Source organism: Canis aureus, chromosome 2 (genome assembly GCF_053574225.1).
Source record: "Canis aureus isolate CA01 chromosome 2, VMU_Caureus_v.1.0, whole genome shotgun sequence".
Taxonomy (NCBI): Eukaryota; Metazoa; Chordata; class Mammalia; order Carnivora; family Canidae; genus Canis; species Canis aureus.
Window position 1 is genome coordinate 5,894,466 of NC_135612.1, and position 14,352 is coordinate 5,908,817.

Here is a 14,352-nt window from a genome sequence, read left to right on the forward strand (position 1 = left end):
TATTCACATAAAAATTAGTCCAAATTGAAAATCCTTCTTAAAGTGAATCTTGTGGTTCCATCAACTAAAGAGATGAATGTAAGAGTAGAGCATGTTTATATTTTGTAACTGGGTAAAATTCAAAACAATTATGTACATTCTCAAAAAAAAAAAGATAGTAAAAAATTCATCCTAGAGTGTAAATTTATGCTTTAATTTGGCAGCATACTTAATTTATATAGTACATAAACTTTTTTTACTTAGAATATGGAACTGTTAACCATCATCATTACCTCACTGCTCTTTCAACAATGAAAGGCAGTATTTTAAGGTTTAAAAGACTATAGATTTTCAAAATCTGAACAACCAAACAAGAAGATACTAAAAGCTCTTGTTCACTGGTATGATAATAAACACAAACACGTTCATAGTGACATTTTATGTTTAATGAAGTTCCTTTATTTAACAGATTATAATAAGAAAAGATGCTGATTTTTAAATGAAATACTTTTATCTCTGTATCTATGGCAATATAAATCACTCCTTTATGGTTATTATAATGCTGAGCAATGATAAAGCCGCATACACACATAATGAATACAAATGAAAGGTAACAGTTAGCTAAATAATGTGTGCCACATAGATGTATGAAACACTAATTTAGAAATTTCTAGCAACCAAAGGGAATATCAATGAGAAATAACCTAGAGCAAGAAAAAATCAGTTTGATGAATTGGGCTATATTAAAGAAGTTCTGAGACTTTTTCTTTTTTCAACTCTAGCAATAAAATAGACAAAACTTTCATGTGAGAAAGTAATATTTTACTCTTGGAAAATGAAAACTTCGAACCTTTTCCTTAAGGGAAGAACTTTGCATTTAAACCATTGGCTCTTTAGAGACATTTTCAGGATGAAAAAAAAATCAAAAGATTCATTTTACTTGGAGCATTAAAAAAGATGAAACACATGGGGCTTCTGGTATTCCTCTCATTTAAGTTTAGTGTCACGATGGTTTGATAGGGCCTGAACATTCATTTAAAAAGATATGCCAAGTAATTAAAAATATTGCAGGTAAGTTGAACATTTGACCTATTTGCTTATTTTAAGCTCTGCCTCGGGATCACTCCTATTCCACATTGTAGGCTATTCCACAGAAGTTATAGGCCATGCATATATTTTAGTATGATGAATGTTGGTATTAAAAGGCTACAGTATGTCCCATCTGAGGCAGCACTTTATATCAATATAGAAACTTAGTGTGAGATTGAGGGTTACTGCAGCATCCTAAGGAATCAAGAAAAGTCATACTCTAATGAATATTCAGAAGGAACAACGTATAAAAATACCATGTTTTATCAGCATCTCTAAAACAGTATTATATGTCTTAAAAGAGTACATTTTCATTTAGATTGCAACATTTGCTCAATTTTGTGCCTTAATTCACCCACTCATTCATTTATGTATTTCTTCATTTAATAAACATATTTATTGAGCAATTATGTTTCCAGGAGCTCTTCTAAGACTGGAACACAGCCATGGATAAAACAAAAAGAATCTCCAATCCCTGGAAAATGAGGGGAAATAGAAAACAGCAAGATGAATAAATAAAATATATGGTGTCTTATGCAATTAAAAATAAAGCATGATGGGAATAAGGAGTGATGGGTGGGAATGGTGACATGGAATTTTAGTAAACACAATTAACAGAAGGCCTCGGCTTAACAGCTGCCATTTGAAAAAAGATCCATAGAATAAGAAGAGAGCCACATATTGATAACTGGGAGAAAAACCTTCCAGGCAGAAAGAAAAGCAAGAGAGGGGCACCTGGGTGGCCCAGTAGATTAAGTGGTTGACTCTTGATTTCGGTTTAGTTCATGATCTTAGGATCCTGAGACTGGGCCCCTCATTGGGCTCCATGGTAAGTGGGGAGTCTGCTTCAGGATTTTCTCTCTCTTTTGGCCCCTTCCCCCCTCTCCTCTCTCTCTCTCAAATAATCTAGAAAGAAAGAAGAAACAAAAAGAAAGAAAAGAAAAGAAAAGAAAAGAAAAGAAAAGAAAAGAAAAGAAAGAAGAAAGAAAGAAAGAAAGAAAGAAAGAAAGAAAGAAAGAAAGAAAGAAAAGAAAGAAAGAAAGAAAGAAAGAAATAAAGAAAGAAGAAAGAAAGAAAGAAAGAAAAGCAAATGAACAGGCCCTAAAATGGGGACATGATTGGCAATTTTAACAAACAGCAAGAGGTCCTGTTGCTGGAGTGAGGAAATGAATTCAGAGAAAGGACTAGACTTTCCAGGACTTTGTAGGCCTCAAGAACACTGGCTTTCCTTCTCAGTCTTTTTTTCTTATTAGAAGCTATTAGAGGACTTGAGCTAATATATTAAGACTTGAGATGTTAACAGTAACATTCTGACCACTGTCTTGGGAATTGACTGTATGCAGACAAAGAAGGAAGCAGTTATAGCACTTGAAAAACAGTAATAAAGTTAAAAGGCCTTCCCAATAATTCAGGTGAGAAATGACAGTGGCAAATCAGCTGCTGAAAACTGGTCAGATACTGCATCAATTCTGACTGTAGAACAAACGATATTGAGGCACAAGAGGATTTCCTGCTTCTCCCTCAAGGACAGAGGTCTTTGCTTCTACCTTAAATTCTACTTTCATGCAAATAATAAATCATTTTTAGTGTAAGTATGTCCTATAGAATGTGCAAGCGTGGGGCGTGCAATAAACAGATTTTAAAATATTTGTTTTGTATTTGAAATTTAAATTTAATTGGAAGTCTTATACCTTTATTTGTTGAATGAATCCAACAATGCTACTCCTACCCTTTCGGCAGCTACAGTGGCTCTTTACTTGCATCCGATTGGTGAGAGTGCTCTTTATTTCCCTGGATGCAGATATGTTTTCCTCCTACCAACCCTGACTCTCTAGAAGCATGGATTTTGCTTGGTTTTTGAGAGCTAGAGAGTATGCTGTCCTTCACTAGTAGTCTAAGATTTTTGCTCCAAGAAGAGCATATTCTGAGGGAAATGAGCAGCATTTTCTGTCTTTCTCTAGCAGCATCTAATCACTTCCTGCAGCCTGTACCAGGAAGAATGACTCTTTGATTTTCTACCATGTTCCCACACTTTTGTTGTTGCTGTTGTTTATTTGGTGTTTTTTAGTCTCCATACCTTTTTATGAACACCCTTTGGAGGGGTATCAAATTACCTGGGGTTTGGGGTTCTAGCTTTTCCAAACTGTCATCCTGCCCTATATTTGGCCTTTGAAAATTGGTTAACATTTTAGTCAGTTTCTTCTTATCTTTTTGTAAACATCCTCTTTCCCAGGCTCTGCTGAAGGTAAAAGATTTCCTGTGTCTAACCTCTTTCAGTAGTGACTTTTCACACTTTGGAGTTCATTTATTTGGTTACCTAGAGGCATCCTATGTCTGATAGATTCATAAAAATTATGATTTTGCAGATTACTTGGACTATTGTCATCATTAGGATGAAAACAATATTCTCTTGCAGCTCCTACTGGCTCAGTGGAAAGAGACTATTAAAAGCTTAATCGAAATTTTGATACTTTATCACACTACTTTTCTTAAGCTTAGAGATAGGAGTGTTTATTCCTTATGGTTTGTCTCACTCTCTGTTTTTATCCTTTTTTTTTAAAATTTTTCCTTCCCTTCCCCTGTATCTTAGCCACTGAAATCAAATAGTCAGAAGGAAGTGTCAATAAAGAGAGCAGAAATTTAGATTGTTAACTCTTAACTAAATGAACAAATAAGAAGCAGGGCTCCCTAAGACACTACTCTGCTTGTGTTTTTACTTCATTTCTTGCTCTTGTTCAGCCTGATGTTGCTGGAAATGCTCATGGAAACATGTGACAAGCATCCAGTAAAATAATTTATTTAATTTATCTTAGCTCTTAATCATTACCCAGAAACCTGTGTATTTGCTTCATATGGATTCTTCACCTGTAGAAGTATTTTAAAATTTTCTATTCCTCAGATCTTTATTTTAACATAATTTTCAATATCATTAATGTCTTTCCACAGAGAGACATTATACCTAATTGACTGAGGATGGAGGCCATTTCCATAAACTTCCTCCATTTCACCACTCTCATCATTGCTTTTTTTGATCCTGCCTCAAAGGGAGATTCTCTTTTGTTCCAATCCAAACCAAACTACTACCTCTCACCTTTACCAAATTCCCACATGGAACAAATTAGCATTCTTATTTATTTGTGATTGGTCTTTCCTCTTATAACTAAGTCCTCCCAATTCCTCTTTCCATCCTTATACATGGCTGTCCTTCATTTTTATTTATAAAATATATTTGCCCAATATATTGTTGCTATTATTTTGAACAAATAGCTTGATAAATGAAGGATAAGAAAAATAAAATATTTTATTTTACGATTCTTATAAGGCAGATCTACTGGTGACAAATTCCCTCAGTTTTTTTGTTTGAAAGAAGTTTTTGTTGGTCCGTCAATTTCGAGAATAATTTGAATGGATATAGAAATCTAGATGATTGTTTTAACACTAAAAATTGTATTCCATTCTCTTCTTGCTTGTATAGTTTCAAAAGAAATGTCTGAGGGTATTTTTATATTTGCTCTTCTGTACCTGGAACATTTTTTCATTTGACTTTTTTCAAGATTTTCTTTGTCTTTGATTTTCTGCAATTTGACTATAATATGCTTGCATATAGTTTTTTTTTTTAGTATTTACCCTGCTTACTTACTGTTCTCCAGGTTTCTTGCTATTAGTTATTAATTCCAGAAAATTATCAGCCGTTGTTAGTTCAAATAATTATCTTGCCCTTTTCTCAGTCTTTCATATTCTTCTGGCATCCCCCAATGTGTTTATGCTACACCTTTTATTACAGTCCTGTGGTTCTCGAACATGCTGTTCTCCTGAGTTTTTTTTTTTTTAATATCTATTTATCTCTTTGTTTTTCAGTTCAGATTTGCGTATCTTTAAGTTTACTGGTTTTTATCTTCATTTGTGTTCAGTTTAATGATGAATCCATCAAAGGCATTCTTTGATTCTTTTATTCAATCTTTGATTTCTTGGATTTTCTTCAAACTTTTTCTTAGGGTTTCCATCTCTTTGTTACATTACTTATCTGTTCTTGCACATTGCCAGTTCTTTTCATTGGAGTCCTTTGCATGGTAAACATCATCATTTTAAATTTCCTGTCTGATAATTCCAAAATATCTCCCTTATCTCATTCTGGACACTTTCTTCTCTTCAGACTGTGCTTTTTCTTGCCTTTGTACCATGTCTTGTGATTTTTTTTTTTGTTGAGAGCTGAACATGAGGTATCAGGAAATAAGAACTGAGGTTAATAGGCTTTTTGTGAGAAGTAATATGTTTATCTGGCTAGGGTTTATGCTGCATTTAACGTTTTCTGTTGCTGAAAGGGTCAGAGGCTTCAATTTCCTCTATGCCCTTATTTTTGTCTCCACTTTCTCTCAGTTTTCCTAGAGGCTCCTTCTTAAATAGGGTCTGTCCTGAAGCTCTGTCAGTAATAATCCACTGTTACTGTACTGGATCCCTGTGGAATTAGTTATAAGGTATTGGAGTGAAAAAACTTTATAATTCGTCATCTATTTCGGAGTGTGCCAGTGTCTCTAGGATGTGATCTTTAGAAGCATTTCTTAGCCTTTGTTTTATCTTCCCCCTGTGAGACCTGACCCCTACTAGGTGATAGAGGCTCTGGTAAAATATTTTCCTTTAAGGGCAGTTTGTTATGGGGAATATAATGGTCTGGGCATACTTTAAAATTGTTATTCTCCCTCTTATTCACCATGACTGAAAGTAGGAGGTAATTTCTCTTGGACCTTCAGCAAGAGCCGCTTTCCCTGAAGGAGCTCATGAAAGCACAGGGGTTCTTCCTAAAACTGAGCCCCCATGAGTTTGTAACTCTCAATGATTCCACATTTTCCTCTCAGTCATTTGTGAATTACTGGTTAAGAGTTCCTGCCTATTACTTGCTCCCTGTAAGCTATGATTCACTATATATGTCTGTGTCTCCACTTTTCAGAGCAGTGGTTTGCTATGTGACCTCAATGCTCTGCTGGATCTAACAAGAGCTGTTGATTATGAGGGTGTTTAGATTGTTTCTTGTTGTGAATATGGGAGTGATCATTTCCAAGATCTTTATATTTCAGAGCAGAAGCTGGAATTGTCTCTTAGAGTTTTTAAAACCTGTTATTTATACTAGTCTTGGAATGATTTTCATATATTGCAGAGTAAAATATATTTTTGTACATATCATACTTTGTGACACTTGCCACATACTTAAATTAATTACAATATATAGGGATAGTTTTTCCATCTCCTTACACTTTAATAAATATATCCTAAAGCTAAGATCATCTCTTATGTGCAGAAACATTTCAATCTGTGTCATTTTTGCAGCAGATATTTGTAGGAAACATGTTTCAATCATGCATGAATGTATTTAACTACCAGTTTTTCAAACTTGATCCTTAAATATTTTTATTTTCAGAGATAGTTTCAGATACTTAAGTTTTTCTTAAGTTAAAAAAATGATTCAAGCTCAGTACTAAATAGATTCTTACTGACATACAATGTTTATTGTGTAAAAATTTTCTTTTGTTTCTTAACTTTGATATTTAAGATCAGCAGTTTTATAACAATGCAATTAAAAAAAATTTGGTCTTTGCCTTTTTTGAACCAAATCTACCTTAACAGATAGGATTTTAGAAGATTTCCCCTAGAGAATTACTTCAAGCTATTTAAGCTGCCATCGGTTCCTGATTTAGCATTTTTAATAAACTTCCTAGGGCAAAGGATTAATTTCCCTGGACCCTCTTTATCCTTGATGTAAAAGTATAATGTTTAATCGAGGATGGATCATTGTTTGCCCGCTGTCTTCCCTGTGTGTTTATGAATAAGTAGATACAAGTTTAGGGGGTGGAAGAAAGCCAGGGCAAAATAAAAGTATTCCCAATCCTTAAAATTTGTTGCTAAATAAAAACAGCAACTAATACATATGAATGTAAATAGAATTACTTTTACTACATTAAAGTGAATGCATTAAAGAAACATATGTCTACCGAGGCAGTTTACAGCCAAATAGTTGCATTAAATTGCCTACATGCTTATTGATCCTTATCTAAAACTCATCTAAAAACAGAAGTTCCATTATCTTAGCAAAACTGTGGTTCACATAGTGACCCAGAAATTTGAGGCTATTGCATTAATAGGGAGAATTAGATTAGTAAATCAATGCTCAAGAGTTCCTCAACATTGTAATAAGTCTAAGAAAATAAATATAATTATTCCTATTATTATATATATACATGTAAATATCCAGAACGCAATGATTTCACAACATAACTTTATTATTTGTAAGATTTCCTAGTCTCAAATTTGAACCACATAAAACCCTTTTCAAGAAAATAAGAAATTAGATGAAAAACCTTATATTAGCTGGAAAGAGGTATAAGGAATGACAAACGACATGCTAATTAAGAATACTCCTTATTAAAACCAAACTTCCTCTCAAGGTTTCTAATAAGATCTGGTAAAACTTATTTATGACAAAAATCTTACCATGGTGCCATTAGTGAAGCACAAGCTAGAGCCATTGACAACACTTTTCTTCATGATAACTAAAGATCATATTATCTCATATGTGTCACTCTTATTACTTCTTATTGATGGTGACTATATAATATATTGTCAAATGAAACACATTTGAACATAAAAGATGGCACTTACTAGATAGGATATTGAGACAACAGGCTTAAATAGAGACTATCTCAGAAAAACCAAGATCTATTTGGTAATGTATAATAAATTTCAGTCTTTTGGCTACATATTTCCTTCTACCAAAAGAGAAATATTCTAAAATTACCAATGTTTTCAATGGTAGAATGTGTATGATAACTATGAAATATTTAAAAAATTAATTTTTAACCATTCTCAAGGTCAGTTTTAAAAATAATAAGAAAGCAATCATTTTCAAAAGAAACTGGTTAAGTAAAAGAATTTAAAATCAGATCCTTGGAAATACATCTAACATGTATTTCATATATAAAAATTCCATCATCTGCATACTTTTACAAATTAGAAATTCATATCTAGACTCTTTAACAATTTCCAAAAGGAAAAGATTTAATGGGATATGAATCCATAACAGTATATTAATCCACTGTGTATTTTTTTCTTTTTATCTATGTCTTATTTTTACTTTTAAAAATTAATAGACTTTTTTTTGGTGCTGTCATAGAGTTACAGACAAATTTAATGAAAATTACAGAGAGTTCCCATATATACCTTCACACTACCCCTTGCTTCCCTTATTAATATTTCACACTAATATGGTACATTAGTTAGTTACATTTGGTGACCAAGAATTGACATATTATTAACTAAAGCCCATAATTTACAGTAGAGTTCACCCTTCATTTTGTGTATTCCATAACTTTTGATAAATGTATATGTATTCATCATTACAGTATTGTTCTGCATAATTTGCCTCCCAAAAATTCCTTGTGGAAAATCAGTAAGGACCAAGTTGAACTGAACAACACCATCAATCAACTGGGTATAATTGGCATATATAGACTACTTCATTCAATAACAGCAGGATTCATTCACATTTTTCACAACTCACATGAAACATTCATCAAATTAACCACATTCTGGGGCATAATATTTATTTATTTATTTATTTATTTATTTATTTATTTAAAAGATTTTATTTATTTATTCATGAGAGACAGAGAGAGAGAGACAGAGAGAGAGGCAGAGACATAGGCAGAGAGAGAAGCAGGCTCTCTGCAGGAGCCCGATGTGGGACTCAATCCTCGACCCCGGGATCATGCCCTGGGCCAAAGGCAGATGCTCAACCGCTGAGCTACTAAGGCATCCTCATCTTAACTTATTTAAAATAATAGAAATCATGCAATGTCTCCTCTTGGATTATGATAGAATTAAACTAGAAATCAATAACAGAAAGATAATTGGAAAATTCCATAATACATGGAGATTTTAAAACATACTTCTAAATAATACCTGGAGCAAAGAAGAAATCTCAAGAAAAATTTAACAATAATTTGAGCTAAATGAAAATGAAAACACAACCTATCAAAGTGAAAACAGTATATAAAGGGAAGTTTATAGCTTTGAATATATATATTAGAAAAGGAGAAAGATCTCAAGTCAATCACCTAAGTTTCCATCTTAGTAAACTCTAAAAAGAAGAAAAAATTAAATCCAACGTAGTAGAAGAAGAGAAATAATAAGAATTAGAGCAGAAGTCGATGAAATTAAAAATGGGAAATCAATAAAGAAAATCAACAAAAACTGTTTCTTTGAAAAGATTAATAAAATAAAAAAAGAAAAGAGTAATAAAATCAATAAGCCTCCAGCCACACTAAGTAAAAAGAGATAGGCTGCAAATTACTAATATCAGAAATGAAAGAAGGGGCATTACTACCAATCTCATGGAAGTTAATAAGAAAAAGAATATTATGAACAACACTATGTCCACAAATTCGATAACCTTAAATGACCCAATATGTCAAAATTCAAACAAGAAGAAATAGAAGATCTGAATAGATTCATATCTACTAAAGAAATTTGCTGATAGTTAAGAAACTTCCAAAGCAGAAAGCAACAGGCCCAGAGAGGACAGGGAATTTTTAGGGCAGTGAAAAATACTCTGAAAAAAAAGAAAAAGAAAAAGAAAAAGAAAATATTCTGCATGATATTATAATGATGATTGTATGTGATTATACAGTGTTCAAATTCAGAGAATACACTATACTAATAGTGAACCCTTAAGTAAACTACTGACAGGGTAAATGTAATGTGTCAATTTAGGTTCATCTTTGGTTAAAAAATGCACTATTCTTGTGAATGCTATTGCTAATGGAAAAGGAGGTATATGCGTGGAGGCAGGTGGTATATAAGAAATCTCGATACTTTACTCTCAATTTTGATATAAACCTAAAACTGCTCTATAAAAAGTACATCTTTAAAAACTTTCTCTTGTGGCCCATTTATTCATTCCTATCTACCTCACCCCAAACTTCAGGTAACCACTAATCTTTTTACCATCTTTACAGTTTTGCCTTTTCCAGAATATCTTAGAGTTGGAATCATGCAGTATACAGCCTTTTCAGAATGGTTTCTTTCACTCAGCAGCATGCATTTAAAGTTCCCTGATATCTTGTTGTCATTTGATAACTCATTTCTTTTTATCATTATAATAATATTACATTTTGAATATACCAGTTTATCCATTTACCTATTGATGTACATCTTGGTAGCTTCCAAGTTTTAGCAATTATGAAAAGGCTACTATAAGCACTCATGTGCAGATTTTGTGTGGACATGTTTCATTTCCTTTGGGCAAACACTAAGTAGTGCCATTGGTAGATAATATGGTAAAAGTATGTTAGGTTTGTTTTTTGTTTTTTTGTTTTTTTGTTTTTGTTTTTGTTTTTTGTTTTTTTTTTTGAATAGTGACCAAAGGAAGACATGGGCCTACATCTTTTTCTTTTTTTAAGATTTTATTTATTTATTCATGAGAGACACACACACACAGACACACACACACACAGAGGCAGAGACATAGGCAGAGGGAGAAGCAGGTTCTCTGCAGGGACCCTATTGTGGGACTCTTGATCCCGGGACCCCAGGATCACGCCCTGGGCTGAAGGCAGGCCTAAATCACTGAGCCACCCAGGTGTCCCAGTAGGTTAGTTTTGTAAGGAACTGTAAAACTGACTTTTCAAAGTGCATCAATGTACCATTTTGGAGTCCCACTGAAACAAGTGAGAGTTCTGTTGCTCCAAAACTTCATAAATAATGTATTTGACATGTAAAAATTCCATTGTCTATAGACTTTCAAAAATTCAAACTTCACATATAAGCTCTTTAATATCACAAAGTAGGAGTTTCAACAGCTATGAATCTATCTAATTTTTTAAAGCAACCATTTTTAAAGTTTTAGGAGCAATTTAATCTTCTCAAGAAACTTAGCAATTTCTTATGCAATTAAAGATAAAAACACAAAACAAAAATAATAATTCTATGAATTCTTGATGTGTAGATTTGAAAATATCTATAATCTTTTAGCGAGCAAAATTTATGATTAACTTGGTTTGTTTTCATCTACATAAATGTGTTGATTATATTTTTTACTTATGATCATTATTACAATACACAAAACTAGAAAAATTAAAGCCATGATATATTGTATTAAAAATATAAAACCAGGATTTTTTAAATAACTAAACTTATTTATTCCACTATTATAATTTAAAATCTATTATTATTAATATTTTGAAGGAGAGCCAATAAATATTTTTACTGATAGATAAAAGAGTTTAGAATACTCTTTTATTCCATTTTTACATCATTTATAAAATATCTTTATTATGTTTTGTTCTATAAAGTGTTTGAAAAGAATAAATTAAATATGAGATTTTTCCTTATGAAGTAAATTTTTAGTGATATTAATGATTTTTGATATTTATATTTGAAACTCCCCATATTGTGATATGGTATTTTGTTTAATGTTCTACAAATTAAGAGAGATACTAAGAAAAATAACATGGTATATAAGTAAAATCTTGGAAATAAGCACTATTAAGAGAGAATAAGGAATGAGAGAAAAGAGACTATATCAAAATAAAAGTAAAACTTTCACTGCTTGCAGATGACATAATACTACTCTATATAGAAACTCCTAAAGACCTGTAAAAAAAGTACTAGAACTAATCAATGCTTTCAGTAGGGTCACAGGATACAAAATCAATGTACAGAGACCCATTGCATTTCTATACTCTAATAATGAAGCAACAGAAAGAGAAATTAAGAAAGTAATCTCATTTACAATTGCACAAAAAATTATAAAATACCTGGGAATAATCTTAACCAAGTGGTTGAAAGACCCATACTCTGAAAACTAAAATAGCGATGAAAGAAATTGAAGACAACACAAAAAAATGGAAAAGTATTCCATGCTGATGGATTGAAAGGACAAGTATTGTTAAAATGTCTCTACTACCCAAAGTAGTTTACACATTTAATGCAATCCTTATCAAAATATCAACAGCATTTTTCAAAAAACTGGAACAAACAATCCTAAAATTTTATGGAACTGCAAAAGACCCCAAATAGTCAAAACAATCTTGAAAAAGAAACACAAAACTGGAGATACTGCAACTCTCGATTTCAAGTTATACTACAAAGCTGTAATAATCAAAACAGAATGCACTGGCACAAAAATCAACATATTGATCAATGGAATAAGATAGTAAGCCCAGAAATAAACTCTTGATTATATGGTCAATTAATCTTCAACAAAAGAGGCAAGAATATGCAGTGGGAAAAAAAAACAAACAGTTTTTTCCACAAATGATGTTGTGAAAATTGGACAGCTACATGCAAAGAATGAAACTGGACAACTTTCTTTAACCATACACAAAAATAAACTCAAAATGGGTTAAGGACTTAAATGTGAGACCTGAAACCATAAAAATCCTAGAAAGCACAGGCTGTGCTCTCTGGCATAGACTGTAGCAACTTTTTTCTAGATATGTCTCCTGAAGCAAGGGAAATAAAAGCAAAAATAAAGTATTGAGCCTATATCAAAATTAAAAGCTTCTGCACAGCAAAAGAAACAATCAACAAAACTAAAGGGCACTCTCCTGAATGGGAGAAGATATTTGCAAATGACATATCCAAAAACATGTTAGTATTTGAACTATTATAAAGAACTGATATAACTCAACAGCCCCAAAATAAATAATCCAATTAATAAATTGGCAGAAGACATGAATAGACATTTCTCCAAAGAAGACATTCAGATGGCCAACAGACACACACAAAAATGTGCGATGTCATTCATCATCAGGGAAATGGAAATCAAAACCACAATGAGATATCACTTCATCCTTGTCAGAATGGTTACAATCAACAACACAGGAAACAATGGGTGTTGGAGAGGATGTGGAGAAAGAGGGATTCTCTTGCACTGTTGGTGAGAATGCAAACTGGTGCAGCCACTCTTGAAAACAGTGTGGAGGGTCCTCAAAATGTTAAAAATAGAACTACCCTAGGATCTTGTAATTACACTACAGGGTATTTACCCAAAGAATATAAAAAACACTAATTTGAAAGGATATATGCACCCTTGTGTTTATTCCAACATATTTGTAATATTCAAATTATGGAAGCAGCCCAAGTGTCCATTGATACATGAATTTGGGTAAAGAAGATGTTGCGTGCACAACATATACAGTGGAATACATTCAGTCATAAGAAATAATGAAATATTGGCCATTTGCAAGAACATGGATGGAGTTAGAGAATATAATGCTAACTGAAGTCAGTCAGAGAAAGAAAAATTCCATATGATTTCACCCAATATAGTCAAGAATCAAAAGAAAGGAACAAAGAAAAAATAGAGACTAAGAAAGACTCTTAACTATAGAGAACAAACTGATGGTTAGCGGAGGGGAGATGGGTAGGGACACAGGTGAAAAAGGTGATAGAGATTTAAGAGTATACTTATCATGACGTGGATTGAGTAATATATAGAATTGTTGCATCATTGCAACAAGGTGCATCATTGTACACCTGAAACTATTATCACTGTATGTTAACCATACTGAAATTAAGATAAAAAACTTAAACAAAAAAATACCAAACAAAAAAACATTTCTTTAAAAAAAAAAACAAAAACAGAAGATTTAAAAAGAAATACTAGTGTTCTGACTAAGGAAACACTGACTGTTATTTTCCTTCTAACTTGAAGCTTATTTTCACACCTGGAAAAAAAAAAAGGCATTAAAAAAAAATTAGTCACTCTTTCTACTACTTGGTTAAAATTGCCCTCCCAATGTGAACTAACTTCCTACAGTAATAATATTTGTAAAGTGTTCTGGTGCTGTGAAGAATATTTAATTATGTGATTATCTTTCATGATGTGTGTAGTTAATTGTCCTTACGTCAAATGTAAATGATTTTGAACAATAAAAGTGAATGAGTAATGTTCTGGCTGTGAACAACAGATGTCATGTGGATTTTGATTTCCTAGTCATTTATAAATATTTCTTTTCAAGTATAGAAAAGCAATTAGTTAAGATTACAGACTAATACCATTCAAATCTAAGTTTAAGAATGAAAAGCAATCTGAATCATGGAGCTATGGAACACTATATGGGGAAAAAACTTGTTATATTCATGTTCTTAAAGAAACACAAATATGATTTGTATAAATTATGGATAGGCTACTTATAATTCCTTGGAACAATTAGTGCATCCTCACATGAAGCAATGTCTTTCTCTGCTTCTGCCCAGTGCCTCATAAAGTCTTAAACACAATAATCTGTG

At 32.3% G+C, this 14,352-nt stretch overlaps 1 long non-coding RNA gene across 2 annotated transcripts in view; it reads right to left on the reverse strand.

The window, feature by feature from the left end:
• Nucleotides 1-468: 468 nt before the first annotated feature.
• LOC144292330 (uncharacterized) overlaps nt 469-14,352 on the reverse strand; it is a 148,975-nt gene continuing 135,091 nt past the window's right edge. For both annotated transcript variants that reach the window (XR_013359778.1, XR_013359794.1), the window contains one exon: nt 469-1,543. This is a non-coding gene — a long non-coding RNA (uncharacterized LOC144292330). The remainder of the gene's footprint in view (nt 1,544-14,352) is intronic.